General features: G+C 37.0%; 1 protein-coding gene across 24 annotated transcripts in view; it reads right to left on the bottom strand.

Moving 5' to 3' along the window:
* ARPP21 (cAMP regulated phosphoprotein 21) overlaps positions 1–15,429 on the bottom strand; it is a 158,483-nt gene extending 143,054 nt beyond the window's left edge. For 2 of the 24 annotated variants that reach the window (XM_039461933.2, XM_074405980.1), the window contains exon 1: positions 14,457–15,426. The gene's annotated coding sequence lies outside the window, so the exon portion shown is untranslated. The other 22 variants (XM_074405979.1, XM_074405981.1, XM_074405987.1 and 19 more) reach the window with 17 other exon arrangements.
* Between the last annotated feature and the right edge of the window lie 243 nt (positions 15,430–15,672).

Raw genomic sequence — 15,672 nt, 5'->3', positions numbered from 1 at the left:
GGGTAGCCTGAAATATCTGTTAACCTCACCACTTCCTTTATCTGAGAAACTGACTCCTTGAGGGTAGAAAGATAAAAAGGCCACTCTGATCCTGCACATCTGCTAAAAGTAACCGTCACCATCTGCCAACTAACACAAAAAGCACAGTCAAGGAATGAGCGTGTGCATTCCAGGTGTTTGGTTTGCTTGGCAGAAAACAAATCGAGAACAAATAATCTGTGAAGAAAGTTCACATGGGCTAGTTCTTAACTAAGGTTTTCAGAAGATAATTACAGGAGAAACATATTAGTTAGAATGGATAATTTCATCCTCAATATCGGTAAATTGCATACCTTTATCTGTCTGGTATTATTTCTCCCCATGGGGCAGAAGGCAGGATGTAGATAATAATGTAGCACCTTTCCCTGAGTTTATAGAGGAAATATCATAGAACTTGTATTTGAAGAGCAAGGTAATGTGCCTTAACTGTACAGAATCACAAAAGAGTAACTTAAAACATGCACTTAAAAGCTCAAACCTTGTGAATCCATTAGAAAAAAAAAAATGAAAATGCAATTTTCCTTTAAACTTCACTCATCACTTAATATGCATCTTTTAAACCATTTTTCATATATTTGATCACTATGTTTTTCTGAAAAAATAATATTTTCTCTTAATCACTTATTCTTGGGTATCTATTTATTCTTAAGTGTGAACCATTAGGTCCCCTAAATAAACCTTGTTGCTTCAAATTAAGTTAGGTGGTGAATACAAATATGGATTTAGATAAGCTGTAGTATTTTTTCCTTTTTTTAACTTAATTATATAATATATCTTGTTGACACTTTATAAAAGCCAATGCTATAGAATCTGACAACCCTCCAAATTTATTTTGTTTATTTTTTGTTTCCAGTTATTCATGGACTGATACAATATCTTTGACCCAATCCACAACTTTATAGTATTTTCAAAACAAATATTGATATACAGTTTCAGTATACATATTCTTAAAAGTTTCAGTGTTTTAATGGATAGTCAGTACATGTAGAGAAAGCAGGAACAAGCTATCATTTCTATTATGTGGCAAGTATTTTATATGTAACTCATGAAGAAAATGTTTAGTTCACAATGGTTAATTAACTTGGCTAGGTGAGTAAGAAGCAGAGATGAAATTCAATTTAGCTCAACTTGATGTCAAACCTACCCCCTTTCTATGACATCAGGGGAAAGTGTGCCTTGAGGATATGTAAAATCAGGAACTGATAGTGCATGGCATCATTCATGCCATAAACGGCAGCCACAAGTATAGATCTGTGATGCATGCAGACAAATTTCCATCCCTTTGCAGCAGTTTCACAAATTAATTTCCATGGCCTTCTTTGTCATGGCTTCTCTATACCTCCTTCCCCTAGCCCCTGATTCTTACTTAGATGATACCCAGTTGAGATAATCAAATTCTCTGTTTTGCACGGCCATTACATATTACAGGGTAGTTTATATCAAAAGGAAAAAATTAAGGATGAAATATACATCTTTCATGCTTCCTTAAGAGTCCCAAATATAGCATAACAGAGATAGTGTCACTGCTGTGACCACAGCCAAAAAGCAGGTAAGTATGGACGTCACACAAACACTCAAAGTCCCTTGCACACAGGAGGAAGTTTATAAATATCAGATACCATTTGAAGTACGAAGCAATAAAACAAATTATTTCTCTGAAATCACAATGCCACATGTAGCTTTAGATCAAACATGATCCAAAGGTAAACTCAAAATCAGTAGAAGAATACTGACTTTTTACTTATCACTGTCCCTGTGGCTTCAGCAAGTAATACTCACAAGGCTACAGAAATCTTGGATATCTATACTGATAAGAATTTTTGCCTGGAGAAACAAGGTAAATCAGAGTGCAGAAAGAGCAAGCCAAGTGAAGTAATTCCCGCAGAGCAGAACAAAAGGCACAAATGACCTAATCAATACAGAAATAAGTATGGATTTCCTCCACAAATGGCCACATGGTAGTTTCCCTAACAGGTTCAGAAAAACATCACATTCCTTTCATGCAGATCCTATTTACCATTTATCGATGTATCTCATCAGGAATATCTAAAGGTTGGCTTTCTGTCAATTCAGTATATCAGGTAAGTTCACACAGACCTGAAGTAAAATATATCAGCCCATTCACATTTGTAGGTCTGCTTCTGTGTCAATGCTGTAAATTCTTTGGCTAACAGTGCAAACCGTTTGATCCCTGTTTAAGCCTAAGGATCTAATCAATAAATGATGAAACAAGTGATATCTCCTCATCCTTTCTTAAAACATCAAAACCAATCTATTTTCACAGCTAGATCAAAACAATGAGGTAATGTTTTCAGTGATTTTAGAAAAATGGATTTTAGAGCTCTCTTCTCTTGCTAGGTCCTTTGGGCAAATCTTTTATTACACAAATGGCCTTCTGCGGGGTATAACCATTGGTTTTATTTGCAAAGTGAACAAGTCACAAGTTTACTGTAATTTTATTTGAAATCATCCCTAGTTCATAGATAACAGTCCCATACTGCTCCTGGGAGTATGCTAAGACTAAACTCTCTACACTGTTAGGAGACAAATCTAGGAGGCCTAGTTAACTTCCTCTGTAAATCAGCACTGGAGCCACAATCTTACTCAAAGCTGAGTCACATTAGTAGGTAATAAAATACTGTATGGAATTTTGTGTACGCTCAATCAGCCATGAATATCCAAATCTCCTTTTCAAAGGTTCTACTGCCATCTAAGCTTACAAAAGGTCAAATTCTGCTGTCTATGCAAGGGAGTGTCTTCTAGAAACAATGGCCTGTACTCTATGTGTTCACACATGGCCTCTTCTCACTGAACTATGGAAGCATTCATTATATGGAGTATAGCTGTGCTGAGAACAGATTCCAATTACACCTGAAGAAAATACCCAAGATAACTGTCACCTCATGAAAACATTCTCAAGATTGGTAGGGATTGTATGCTTTATTTATTATGTGAGGCCTATGCAATCCAGAAAACGTAGCGATAAGGACATTAGGAACTCTGAAACTGTGATCACCAGAAAAAAATGAATACCAAGAAATGAGCTGAGAAGTTTATATTTAATTCTTAGAACAATCCCCTTTTAGAAATGAAACAGCTGAGGTTTAGAAAGCTTAGGAAACTTACTAGTGAGTTGCAAAGTTGGATCTGAGCCCAGGCCTGGGAACCTGGCCTCTTTTCTTAACCAACTATTCTTGATAAGAGCACCTCCTAACAATTTCACTCCTGTTGTGTAGCATTAGTGCTTATTTTCAGGGCTAAAGAATAAAGTATAGTTAACATTTATGAACAGGCAATAAAAATGGATCCGTGAACATTATACAAAAAAGTGTCATTAAATAATGAAAATTATAAACAGGAAGAGATCTTAGAAATAATCTGGCATACTCCTGTTGCTAACAGGTAACTTCAAAAAGTAGGGTTTTTCTTCAGTATTTCAGACAAGGTATTTGAATAAGAAGCAGGACAGAGACAATATATATTTCTCCAGACATCCCCCTGCCTCCATATATCTAAATTGTTTTTCAGCCAATGAAAAAAACGGCATCAATTTTCATTTAAAAAAAAAAAAAAAAGATCATCCTTCAGATGACCTACAGGTCAAATATTTTATTCCTCTATGGTTTTCCTATAGAACCATTTATAATTTTATCTTCCTCTGATCACAGGCACTATTTTTAATCCATTAAGGATTATGAGATTTTATATTATTATTTCTGAAATGATTTTCCTGTTTCCTTTCTCAAACACACAAATGTGGAATCTCACAACAAATTCAAAGAATGACTTATCTTTTGATAAACCTATTTTTTAATTCTAGACAGGTGGGCTGCTTCATATATTTTCTATATTTTACTCTGTTCGCTGATCAGGTACCTTGAACTTTGGTTCCAGATCATAATCCTAATGTAATCTCAATCATTTACTTGCAGCCCTAGTAACTAATATAGTAAATGCATGATTGGATTGAAAAAGAGAATATGACTGGCTCATACTAATTTCACATACATTTGTCTTGGTTGATGGGGTTTCCTCTTGTTGGCGAGCAATATAACTTGGTTTTACTTTGTGGCCTATTACCACCAACAGAACTTTCCTCCCCATCAAAGCTTCTCAGTGGTGCTCACTCTTCCATGTTTGTTTTCTGGAAACAATATTTTTCTACCCTCAAAGCATACTCCCTATAGATTTCCTAATTAACTTTATTGGTAAAGAAAGATTTTTCTAATTTTTGGAATTAATTCATATTGCTTTATCGTCCAAGGCATTGTCCACACTATCACTTTGGATTTTTGCTAAACTCTCAACAACTCGATTCATTGTTTAGAAACGTTAAAATGCATTCACCTCATCAAGTGCATATAAAATACTACACATCAAGTTTTCCTAAGTATTTAGCCTGAGACACAACACGTAAAAAACTTCAATAAATACTTGAAAAATAAGAATGAATAAATGAGTGGTAATGATATCTAATGCAAAGACAAGCCTTGTTAGCCATCACCCAAGAACTCATCTGGGTCCTCAATTTGGCTTGTGTGGAAGTTCACTCACTTTGATACAATACGTTCCTGGCTTCCTGATGAGAATGTCAACAATGTCAAAATCTCTTGCTTTCTACCTGTTTCTAAAGCCTGCCATAGTCTCGGAGAAGAGAAATAACGTGTTCCTCATCTCCCTAAGTTCATTCCAGCAACATTACATTAGCATTTCTTAAAATGCTGGAGACAAATTAAGGAAACAAACTCATTTCATTTATAATCAGCTGTACCCCTTCCTTTCAAACAAGATTACTTTTATAGATGGGGTAAAACATTAATCCAGCTGTCCAGTTGGATTAAATGATTTTCTATTTAACCCAAGTTAATCCTTTCATCTTTCCTAGGTAGCAGGAAGTGAAGAGCTTCCTGTAGCTTGGTGACAACTGTTCTGTTTAAAGCAGGAAGGGAGATCTCAAAGTCTCCAATTTACCACTTGTCCCTCACCCCTGCCTTCTAATTCAGCACTGTCTACTTGCTTAGTTCTTAAGAGGAGTGACTTCTTTCCCCACATGATGAGTGTCTTTCACCATGGTTAATTCCCCCAAAGGCACACATCCAGTAAAGATGGGTTGCCTCTAGCTCTGTATAACAATGATTTGGAAATATCCTGTAAACGTGCCTTTGCCTTATCCTTTCTCCCAAGGCCATATTAACAGAGTGTTAACGAATTCCCTTCCACTTAGATGAAAAGGTAGTGTTTGTAGTCAGTTTAAGCAGATTGAACTTTTAGGAGTCTTGTTATTCCCATCAAATCCCTAATCATTGTTTGAGATCTGAAGAAGAAACTTTTTTTGTAAGAACCAAAATAATAGCTAGCACAGTTACAGGTCTACACATAAGGGCAGGTTTTTGTCCTCTCAAAAAGAGGAATGTCAAATCTGCTTAAGCTGAAACTTCAGGAAAAAATACAATTAAAACTTAGAGTAGATTTTGAATCCTGAATATCAGATGCCATCAACAGTAGAAAGGTCGATTTTTAATTCAACAAACTTTGATTAAATATCTGCAGCATGTAAGTGCTATGTTAGCCAAGAACTTCTAAGGACAGTGAAAAATTGACTGGGAAATAGGCCTTTTGTTTGTTTATTTAATGTAAGTTAGTTACATGACTTGTGCATAAGCATATTGACTCTCTCTCTCTCTCTCTCTCTCTCTCTCTCTATATATATATATATATATATACACACAAGAACATATATGAACAAAATATGTCTACACTTTGCTTGTTTTGTTTGATTTCCAACACATATTTGGATAGCAGAAAATTATAAATTTATTCTCTGACACCTTCTGAGAAATTTCCTTGATAAATTGTTGATTAGGTTATTCCCCAGAAGAATGCTGACATTTATTTTATAATAGAAAATAAAATGCAATTATCTGATGCATTTACTGCTTTGAATAGCTCACCTTCTCCTGTGCTGAATATTATCTGTGGCTCTCCATATTTTGGTAGGGGAATCAATTGTTTAAACCTCATTATGATAGAAGTCTTTCCTTTCTCTGGCCATGTTCACGGAGGCACAGTTGCTGACTCATTTCAGCAAAATTAATGCAGGTACTTTAGGATCAGAGGCCAGATTGGCTGCCCCATGCAAACAGCTCACTCTGTGCTTGGAGACAGGAAGCCGAAGCCTTCTGTGGGAGTGCCAAGGACCCTTTAGTGAGGCCAAAGCTCTATTTGCTTTGTTGTAGACTAGAAAAATGTTTCTCTCGTGTCACCTCAAATATACTGCTAGTCCTTGCCCTCATCCACTAACGCAGAATTTTAGTTTTTTCCTTTATGGATTCATTCCAGTTGTTTCCTATTCAATGATTTGGTTTTTTATTCACCCCATTTAAATGGTAGAAATTAGGCAACTAGAATGTTCTAGAGAAACAATACCCATATATTCACTTTTTAGACAACACTGAATTAGACCATGTCTTCCCTTACGAACTGATAGAAGATTATGGCCCTATTAAGCATCATATTCCTTATACGATGAACACTTCTGAGAGTAGTTACTACCTTCAGTATTTCATAGCACAGAAAGAGTCAAGCATCACCAATTTTAAATCAGGAATATTATGGGATAAAAATGAAGGAGAGCTGTATCCCAAATTATGAAAAGATTTTTGTTTTTCTTAAATGGAGGTGTGGATCCTTTAAAGAAAGAAGAGTCAATCTCTGAATTTTTTTATGTGAAAGGAAGGTGGTTTCCTTTACCTGAATAATACCCATGAGTCAGGTGCTTTGTTTCTGCTTTGATCATGCAAGGTAGGTCTTATTCCTACCTTATAAATGGGAAAGTTGAAGCAATGAGGAGTTAACTGAATTGCCAGAGTCACACAACTAGTAAGTTGCTGAGTCGGGACTGTTGTTACTACCCAATTATACCTGTAGAAACTGTGAAGCACAGAGAGGTTTAGAGCTTCGGCCACAGTCACACTATTCGTTATTTACTCAGACCCAGAAGCCAAACACCAGTACCATGCACCAGTTCAGGTGGTGAACTGCATATATATGAAGGCAAGCCACAGAAAGTGACACTCAGATACACTACTTTTAGCCCTTATTTCCCTGGACCTTTCATTTTAATCCAATTTTGTGCATTTCTCTAAGGTGTAGAATCTCCCGGAGGGCCATGTGCCTCCTTGGTAAAGCTTTCCTTCATTGCTTACAGCTCATTTACCTGGTTCCCTCTCAGATAAGCTCCTAGCATACCTTTGGTATACAACCTTTCTAGTAGTTTTAATCTGAACCTCAATCAGAAGCTCCACTAAATTCAAAATATCTCTGTCTACAGCTTCCCACATTATATCAGACAATTAACACAGACATTACAATTATTTTTGGAATACAATAATTTCCCTGCTGGAGAGATATTTGCATACTTATCCTGGAAGATGTATAAATTTGTTGCAATATATAAATTCTATCACATTCGCTATGTATACTCTCCTACCTCTTGACGCTGAAGAAACACTAAACACCAAGTCATACGAAGTTCTGACTGAAGACAGTAATTATAATGATAATTAAAGATTAAGGCATTCAGTTGTTAGAGTGCTTAACAATGTTAAGGGTAAGCAGATAGCTGCAGCATGTGTATGCAACATGATTATATGCTAGATTATCTTATTCCAGAGCGCTATTAGTGATTATGTGAAAATTTGTGATTATGAGAAAAATTTGAGTCTTCACATACAAAAAAATTGTTGTGACCAAAGTCAAATGACACGGGAGTGAAAAAAAATGAAGAATCATTTATACCAGCTAGTTCTTTGATGTAAAATTTTTGAATTTAGTGCAATGCCGGTTGTTTGACAATTTCCCAAAATTCTTACAACATCAGCATATCTAAATAAATTTAAAATAAAAAAAAATATAAACAAAGCCATCTAAGAGTGTTAGCTTTGATCATTCCTATAGGCCAGATACGAAAGAAGTAAGATCATAAGTATGACTGCAGAATTCTAACAATTAATTAATTTCGTAGAATTCCATAGTAATTTTAATAGAGCTATATGCTGCATTGGCTTAAAGAATCATGATTTGACTAAAAACCTTAATCTTCTTTCTCTAAACAAAGAGAATAAAGTACCATAGTTTTTAACCAAAAGCCTCTTTACACCCATTTAAAAATTGTTTTAAAGAAGCATTGAGTAGTTAAAGCTTGCAAATGCTGCAGAAATCTTGATTCTGTCATATACTCACATCGAATCTACTTGTTTTCTGTCCAAAAGCTCTTTGATGATTAAATCAAATCAGATGCCAGCAACACTGGGATTTCCAACAAAGTTACATACATATTAACAAGTAAAATGCTAAGGAAAACAAGCAAATCCAGAGTACAGATATGTTTTTATTTTTCTATGTTAGAACTTTTTGTGAGGACTTTAGCTTGCGGTTTTAGAAACATGCAAAAATCTGAAAAATAAATTTGTTAGCTTTCCAATTTTTTTCCATTGAATTTATGGGCAAATAAAATTTAAGCAATTATGAGGAGTCACTGAATTTCAGTGAGTTGACATGCCCTTCCTTCACCCTCTATTGACCAGTAGCTTGATTTTTCTAGGTCTATGTAACAGTGGTGAGATAATCTGAAAGCAACTTGAATCACTGAGCAATTAGATGATAGCTGGGCCTTCTGGTTTATGTGTCAAAGGATAAAAGATATTTTATCACAACTCATAGGACCATAAAACTTTCAGAAGTTGTTGTTCAATTTTGTTTTCTAAAGATGTGGAAATATTTTACTTCACTGCTTGTTTCTCAATTTCAACTAGACCAAAAATATATCAACATGCATAAACTATCTTTTTTTAGGGTATGATCCAATGGACTAGAATGTTCTGAATGAGTATTGTATCTTAGCAATTAAAGGGAAATCTGCTAAGTATATGAAAACCATTTCTCTGGTTTCTGTTTCCCTAGAGAGAGTTCTTGTTCTTATCTCAAGTATTTAGTGTATAATAAAGAAGCAAGCAAAGATAATACAAATGAAAAAGAATGCTTGTCCATTATTAAGAGTTCCAGCACTAAATTTGGCCATGGAACCACTGAGTTTTTTTGGATGTCTCTATCACAAGGAATTATTTCCTAATTTGTGTGAGTATCAGTGAGAGATGACTGGGCTTATCTAGCTAGATATGCTTTGTGAATTTGTTCCAGTGAAATAGCTGCAGAAAAAACGATGGTATATTGCACTTTGCAATTCTGCAAAGAAACATTGCCCACAATATGCCAAAACGCTCCACAAAATTTGCTGAAATATTTGAAATAAAAAGTGACGTAATTGTTTTTCTGTTAAAAATTTTGAATCCTCCCCTAAAACTACAATCAAATTTATTTGCAATTATTTTAAAACCAATGTTATTGTTTACAGGAAGGATTTTGTTAATAAAATCTTAATATTTTGCGTGTTATTCATAACGGATTTCTAATTTAAGACTTGTATCTTCTTGAAGTAGTGTGAAATGTGAGAATGTAGTAAAAGGCCTGTTTTTAAAAGGGATAATTATTAGTGGACACTTGCCCTCTTTACCTGGATAAAATGAGGTGATTTTCTTTTGCTAGGTAACAGGAACAATTGCAATGTATATTACTTTTAAAACGTATGAATTTATGACTGAGAAATAATTATGAATAGATTCCTTGAATGAGACAATTTTGGACTAATGCTTCAACATTTTAATGTCGCAATTACAGCTGTATCCTAATACACATCACTTTATTACAAAACGTACACAAAAATCTACTAAACCTGTCCCATTGAAAGGTATATTAAACAGGGCTTATACAACTGCCGAAAGACATTTCTTTGGGCAAAGTGTGTAAAGAAATCTAAAAATATTGATCTACTGTGACAATGGACAGTGATTAACATTCTCTCCACCTGGCAATTCCAGGATCTATAATGATGACAAAAAAAAAAAAAAAAAAAAAAAAAAGAAGAAGAAGCATAATATGATGCTAAGGATTCCATCTGAAAGTAGACAGCAATTTGATGCACTCAAGCAAACCCCTTTGTTTTTCAACATCCCCTTCATTGTCTTGATGTAATTATTTCAATTCACTTTTTTGGTTTGCCTGCATAGCGATTTCTGAAAGCACAGATATGTCCCAGTAAGTTTAGAGAAAGGTGCATTCAAAACGTTATATGAACATTTCATGCCGAAAGAAAATATCATCAGACCACAGAAGATTTTGAGACTACAAATAACAACGTTACCAGACATTTAAAAACTGCTGAATAAATCTGATATTCTTTCTCATGCACTTTATTCTTTATGAAACATTATGTATATAATTTAAATACTTTATAGCTCAGCTCATATCTAATCCTATAGACCACTGGCTATGATGTAGAAATACAAGTAGTACATACTTCAATATCTAGGGCCAAAATTAATTCAAGATGAGCAAAATTAATTAAATTATAACACTAAGACACTACAAATAATCAATTTATTAAAACTTGGCATAAAGCCACCTAAAGGAAACCAACACTCAGAAGCAAAGACACTCTAAGAAAAACAAATCTAGTTACAAATACATGTTGTTAATATTCTTTTTTTCCTTCAACAGTCCTTCAGCATTTGCTTTCATTGCTGCTTGAAATTCATTTATCATATTTAACATTAAATGCTAGAATAAAAAATAAAAGAAGGCAAAGTCCACAGAAATGTAGAGCTTCTGGAATCAAAAAGATCCTTTGTCTAAAGAGAGGAAGTATATATTTTACAAATGCATCATCTCTGACTTAAAATATATTAAGAACGTTCCAGGTGACATAATACATTTTTAAGGAACTCAATTCTTTTTGTGATTAAAGATTCACAAATTTCTAAATAGGCTACTACCATGTGATACCAGTTAGAATGATGCCAGTACTTACCATCTGAAGAAATGGCTTTCATTGTCGACATCACCTTTAAGCCCCACATTCTTTCCTAACCTTGTCACAAAGCAGATCTGAATTAAACTGACTTATATACAAATGATTATTTTGTAATTTCCAACCTTATGGACGTCAAACTGTCTTCTCATACTAATGAGAATTCTCAATCATATTCACTCTGGCTACCTTGCATATTGTATCTTCAGTGGCTGACTCATCCTACACTCTACTCATGTAGCTTATCATTATCTTGTCCACAGACAAAATAGACATTGAATTCAGATGAGAATGCCTACTGATTTGAGAAGCTTGAGAAAGGTATCAGCATTGTGGTTCAAAATACATGACCACTAAGGGAAATATTTTAGCCTGTGTGAGTTGTTTTCCTCCTCTAGAGCTAAGTCAAAAAGACAAACAAAAATCACAGTAACTCCTTGTGATGTATTTTCCTTAATAGTTTATTTTTGGGGATCATTTTTCATAAGAATTGGCAAAAATCCAGATCAACTTTGCACATTGTTCTAACAGCTTTATTTAAAAATTCTATGACTAACTTCCCCAACTAATAGAAACTGCTTACTTTCTCTTATGTTTATTAACTTTGAAACTACTTAAGCATTTTGTCTAATTAGTTTTACTCTGAACAACAACAACAAAAAACCCTGATTATAGTAAGTTGTTAATATGAAAATCAACACAAGACCTTTCTGATTGAACATTCTCACTTTCTACCTCAAGACAGGTGTTCTGTATATATGCAAATGCTGCAGGCAGATGGCTTCTTGCATTGTACACACTATAATGCTAAGATATTTTGTCCCTCATTACAACTTGCCGAAAGTTATCAGTGTTGCCTCTGCTATATATATATATATATTTTTAAAATATTTAACCTTCAGTAAGATAATCTGCGGTGCTTATCTTAATGCAAAGGAGAGAAAACAACCCAAATATTCTTATCAAGTTCAATCAAAACTTCCTGCTTCCTTAAGTTGTTACAATTCTGGACCTAGACTCCAAGTTCATAAAAAAAAAAAAAAAAAAAAAAAAAAATGAAGCAATTCACAAGGCAGAGCTTCAGGTTATTGTAGTATCTTAGAATCACATTAGTTATTTTATTCGCAGAATGTTATACGAGCTCCAAACCTTTCACCAGAACAATATTTTAGGAATTTGAAATTATTTCTGCACTTCTCACCACCCAAGAATATGACAGCTTGTATTAAAAATAGTATGCATGCAGGAATTTCCCAGTTAGTATCTCCCTCAAGTTTTAAAAACTCATATTATTGAGTCTTCTTTCTAAGAACTAGTGAAGAGGTATACGAAAACATCCATTGAACTATTCATGTATAATTCTCTAACAAAAATCAATATTTCCATTCATACAATATATTAGGACTTAATTAAAATTACCATATTCAGTGGTCAGTCTTCACCTTTCCAAATATCCTTGTCCAGTATCCATAACCATGCACTGCTCTGTCTTCCCTCATGCTTCTTTTATTGCTGAGTGAGGCGCTCGCTCCTTCATTAAATAGCATTAAAAATAGACTGCACAGAACTCCCCAGTGGAGCATGCTCTAACACGGCTAATACCACAGTTCTCAAGGTAACCATACTCAACTGGGATCTAAGAGGGAAAGTCACTGGGAGATCAGCAATTTGCAAATCTAACAGCACACACAATTCTGTCTTGGTCTGAACTAAATACTGCAAAGGACAAATCAGCAGGTAGTGAAATTAAGTCACTGAGAAGATGAAAGTCAATTTCTTTAGCTGTATAAGTTTCTTTAAATATACCTTCTCTAAACAAAGTACTCTGCTTAATAGGTATTTTTCTGAAGTAACTTAGTTATTTTATTTATCAAATGACATAAAACATGCCCAGAGAGGGTAAATTTAAAACATGAATGCATAGCAATCCGAATGTCTTAAAAATTTCATTTAAACAAAATCAAAATATTATTGATAAGCAAGTAATCAATTATGTTTCCATATCTTTTGTGATGCAGAAGCATATCCCTCAAAGCATATGCCCAAACTCACTCTCCAGAAAATTTACAAATATTCTATTAGTCAAAGTGATGAAAAGTAGGAGAATGTTATAACAAAGGAAACACAAATACATACCTTGAAAACCCACACACACACTTGAGTGTATGCATAACCTCTTCATGCAATACACATTAGAAATGCAGCAAAAGCAATTACTGCCAAGATAGGAGATTACTCGGCTATTTGGACAAAACATAGAGCTCTTGGTTTCTGAATGACTGTCTTTCATGAAAATGACATTAACTAAAATCCTATTAAGATATTTAAGCCCTGTGGTAATACATACATAGAAGATCAAAGGAGTAGGTGTATTTATTTTAAAGTGTGTGTCAAAGGTTTTCTGATTTTTAACAAATAAAAAATGATTTCCTGTCATTTCCACTTGTCTGTTTACCCAAAACAATCATAGCAGTCTTTATCTCCAAAGTAGATGAGGAGGGGTTAGGAATCATTAAAATTGATTCTTCATTTGAACAAAATCTTACATAGATTCATTTCAACTTTGAGGAATATCCTTCTTGTTTTGAGAGCTTGAGGGTCACACTGGTAGAAAATCAAAAATCAAAAAACTGAAAGAAATCATAAATCAAAATGAATATCTGTACTCTAACCACATTCTAATGAAAATGATTTCTACCAGCCTTTTATATTTCTTAGCTGCCCACCCCTATAACTTGCAATTCTCTCTCTCTCTCTCTCTCTCTTTTTCTCTCTCTCTCTTTTTTTTTTTTTTTTTTTTTTTTTTTTGTCTTTTAGGCTTGGATTCTGTCCTTATCCTACATCTTCAGAAGGTGATCAGGTAGCAAATCTGAATAGCTGACAGCAGCCACATCCACCTCAGCTATATTTCTATGCATAAACATTGAGGGAGTTAATTCTCTTCCTAAGAAACTTTCGAAACACCTGTCTAATTCAACTCAATTCTACCACCATATCTACAACCTGAGACAGAAAGTAAACTGGTGATTGCGATGAAACACTGGTTTCATGCATATAAAAATAAAACTGAACATCTTTTCTTTTCTTCCCCCTAAACCCCTTGGGACCTAGGACCCCAATCCTGCCAGGACAACAAACAGAGTATAAGTTTCTACCTCTTCAATAGGTCTCTTCCAAAAAGAGCATTGCAAACTTTGTACCATAACGCCTATAGAAATCACCGTAGACTTCTCCGATGAAAAACATTGCCCTTTTCAATTTAGTTCCAGCTTTCCACTTCTGTCTTTTTTGGGGGAAGGAGCGTCCATCCCTCCTTGACGAAACACACAAAACACAATACATGTATAACAACATCAGCTTTCTACAAACACGAGAAATACAGACAAGAAATAATTCAAAAGAGACACACAGATATATGGCAGAAAGAAAGAAGGAATTCTTAAAAAGCCACAAAAGGCGTGCAATGTTCACGTCGGAAGACCTCGATTATTACCTTGATCGAACAGTGGATATCCCCCCTGCGTCTTGGTGCCTTGATGGGTTTGATTTAGTTTTGGATTTTATTAATAGTATTGTTTCTTAGTGATTGATTTGGCTGGATTTGTTAGTTTTGGCTTTTGGCTTGGCTTTGTTGTTGTTGTTGTTGGGTTGGTTTGTTTGTTTGGTTTTTGGTTGATTTATTTAACTGCTAGTAAACGGAGCTTTTTGCAGCGTCGGCTGGAGTTCCGCACAGCTGTGGCAGCCAGGGCTGCGGCGGCGGCGGCTCGGTCGCGGCGGGCGTCTCCGCTGCACCTGCTGCCGCCGGTCTCCGCTCCGGGCGCGCTCAGAAGGTGCCACCGCCGCCTGCTCCGCCCGGCCGGCCGCGAGGAGTGGACGCGCCCCCGCCTCCCGTCTGCCCTTCTGTCCGTCTGCGCGTCTGTCAGTCCGACCGTCTGTCGGTCCGCCCAGCCGCTCCGCGCGGGATTCCCGCTAGCCTGCGCTCTGCTCTCGAAGCCGCCCCTCTCGCAGGCTGCCAGTCTGCGCGCTGGTCCGTCCGTCCGTCCGAATCCCTCCGTCCCGCCAGCCACGCAGCGTCCCTCTTCCGGCCTCCTGTGCCCACGGTCCTCTCCCACTCTGCGCTCCTGGCCGCTGCGCGCGGTGCGAGGAGGGCGCGTGGAGGGAGGAGGCGCGCGCGCGCGGCTGTCTCTCTCTCCGGGCGCCTCTCCCTGCCTACTTCACGCTCTCGCTCTCGCTGCGTTCTGGGCTCCCTCTCTCGGGCTGTCTGGCTGCTCCCACCTGTCCGTGGCGCTGCCAGTCCCACCCCTAGCCAGCCAGCCTCGGCCGATCCCTCGGTCCCGCTCCTCCTGTTTGGCCGCCTCCGTCGTCTGCCCCTCCGCCGGTCCGTGCCCTCCCACGCGACTGGCACTGCCGCCGGGGGCGGCGCCCGGCTCCTCCCCGCAGCCCCGGATGCGTCCGGTCCCCGCCCGGGCTGAGGGCAACGCGCGTGTTGCACGTGGCTCCGCGGCTGCTCTGGCCGGAGACCCCGGGCCACAGACCCGCCACACCCGGGAGGTGGCCGAAGCCGGGCGCCTGGCGGCGTCGCGGCCTCTGTCCCTTGGGGAGCATCCAGAACTGGCCCATCCAGAGGGATGGCACCTGCTGGGTGCGCTGGGCGCCCGCGGTACCACTCGTTCCCTGGGCTGTTCTCCGCCAGCCCTAAGGCTGGAGAC

The sequence above is a fragment of the Saimiri boliviensis genome, chromosome 9, assembly GCF_048565385.1.
Source record: "Saimiri boliviensis isolate mSaiBol1 chromosome 9, mSaiBol1.pri, whole genome shotgun sequence".
Classification (NCBI taxonomy): domain Eukaryota; kingdom Metazoa; phylum Chordata; class Mammalia; order Primates; family Cebidae; genus Saimiri; species Saimiri boliviensis.
Note: the sequence above shows the minus strand (reverse complement) of the source record. Positions and strands in the feature narration are given on the sequence as shown.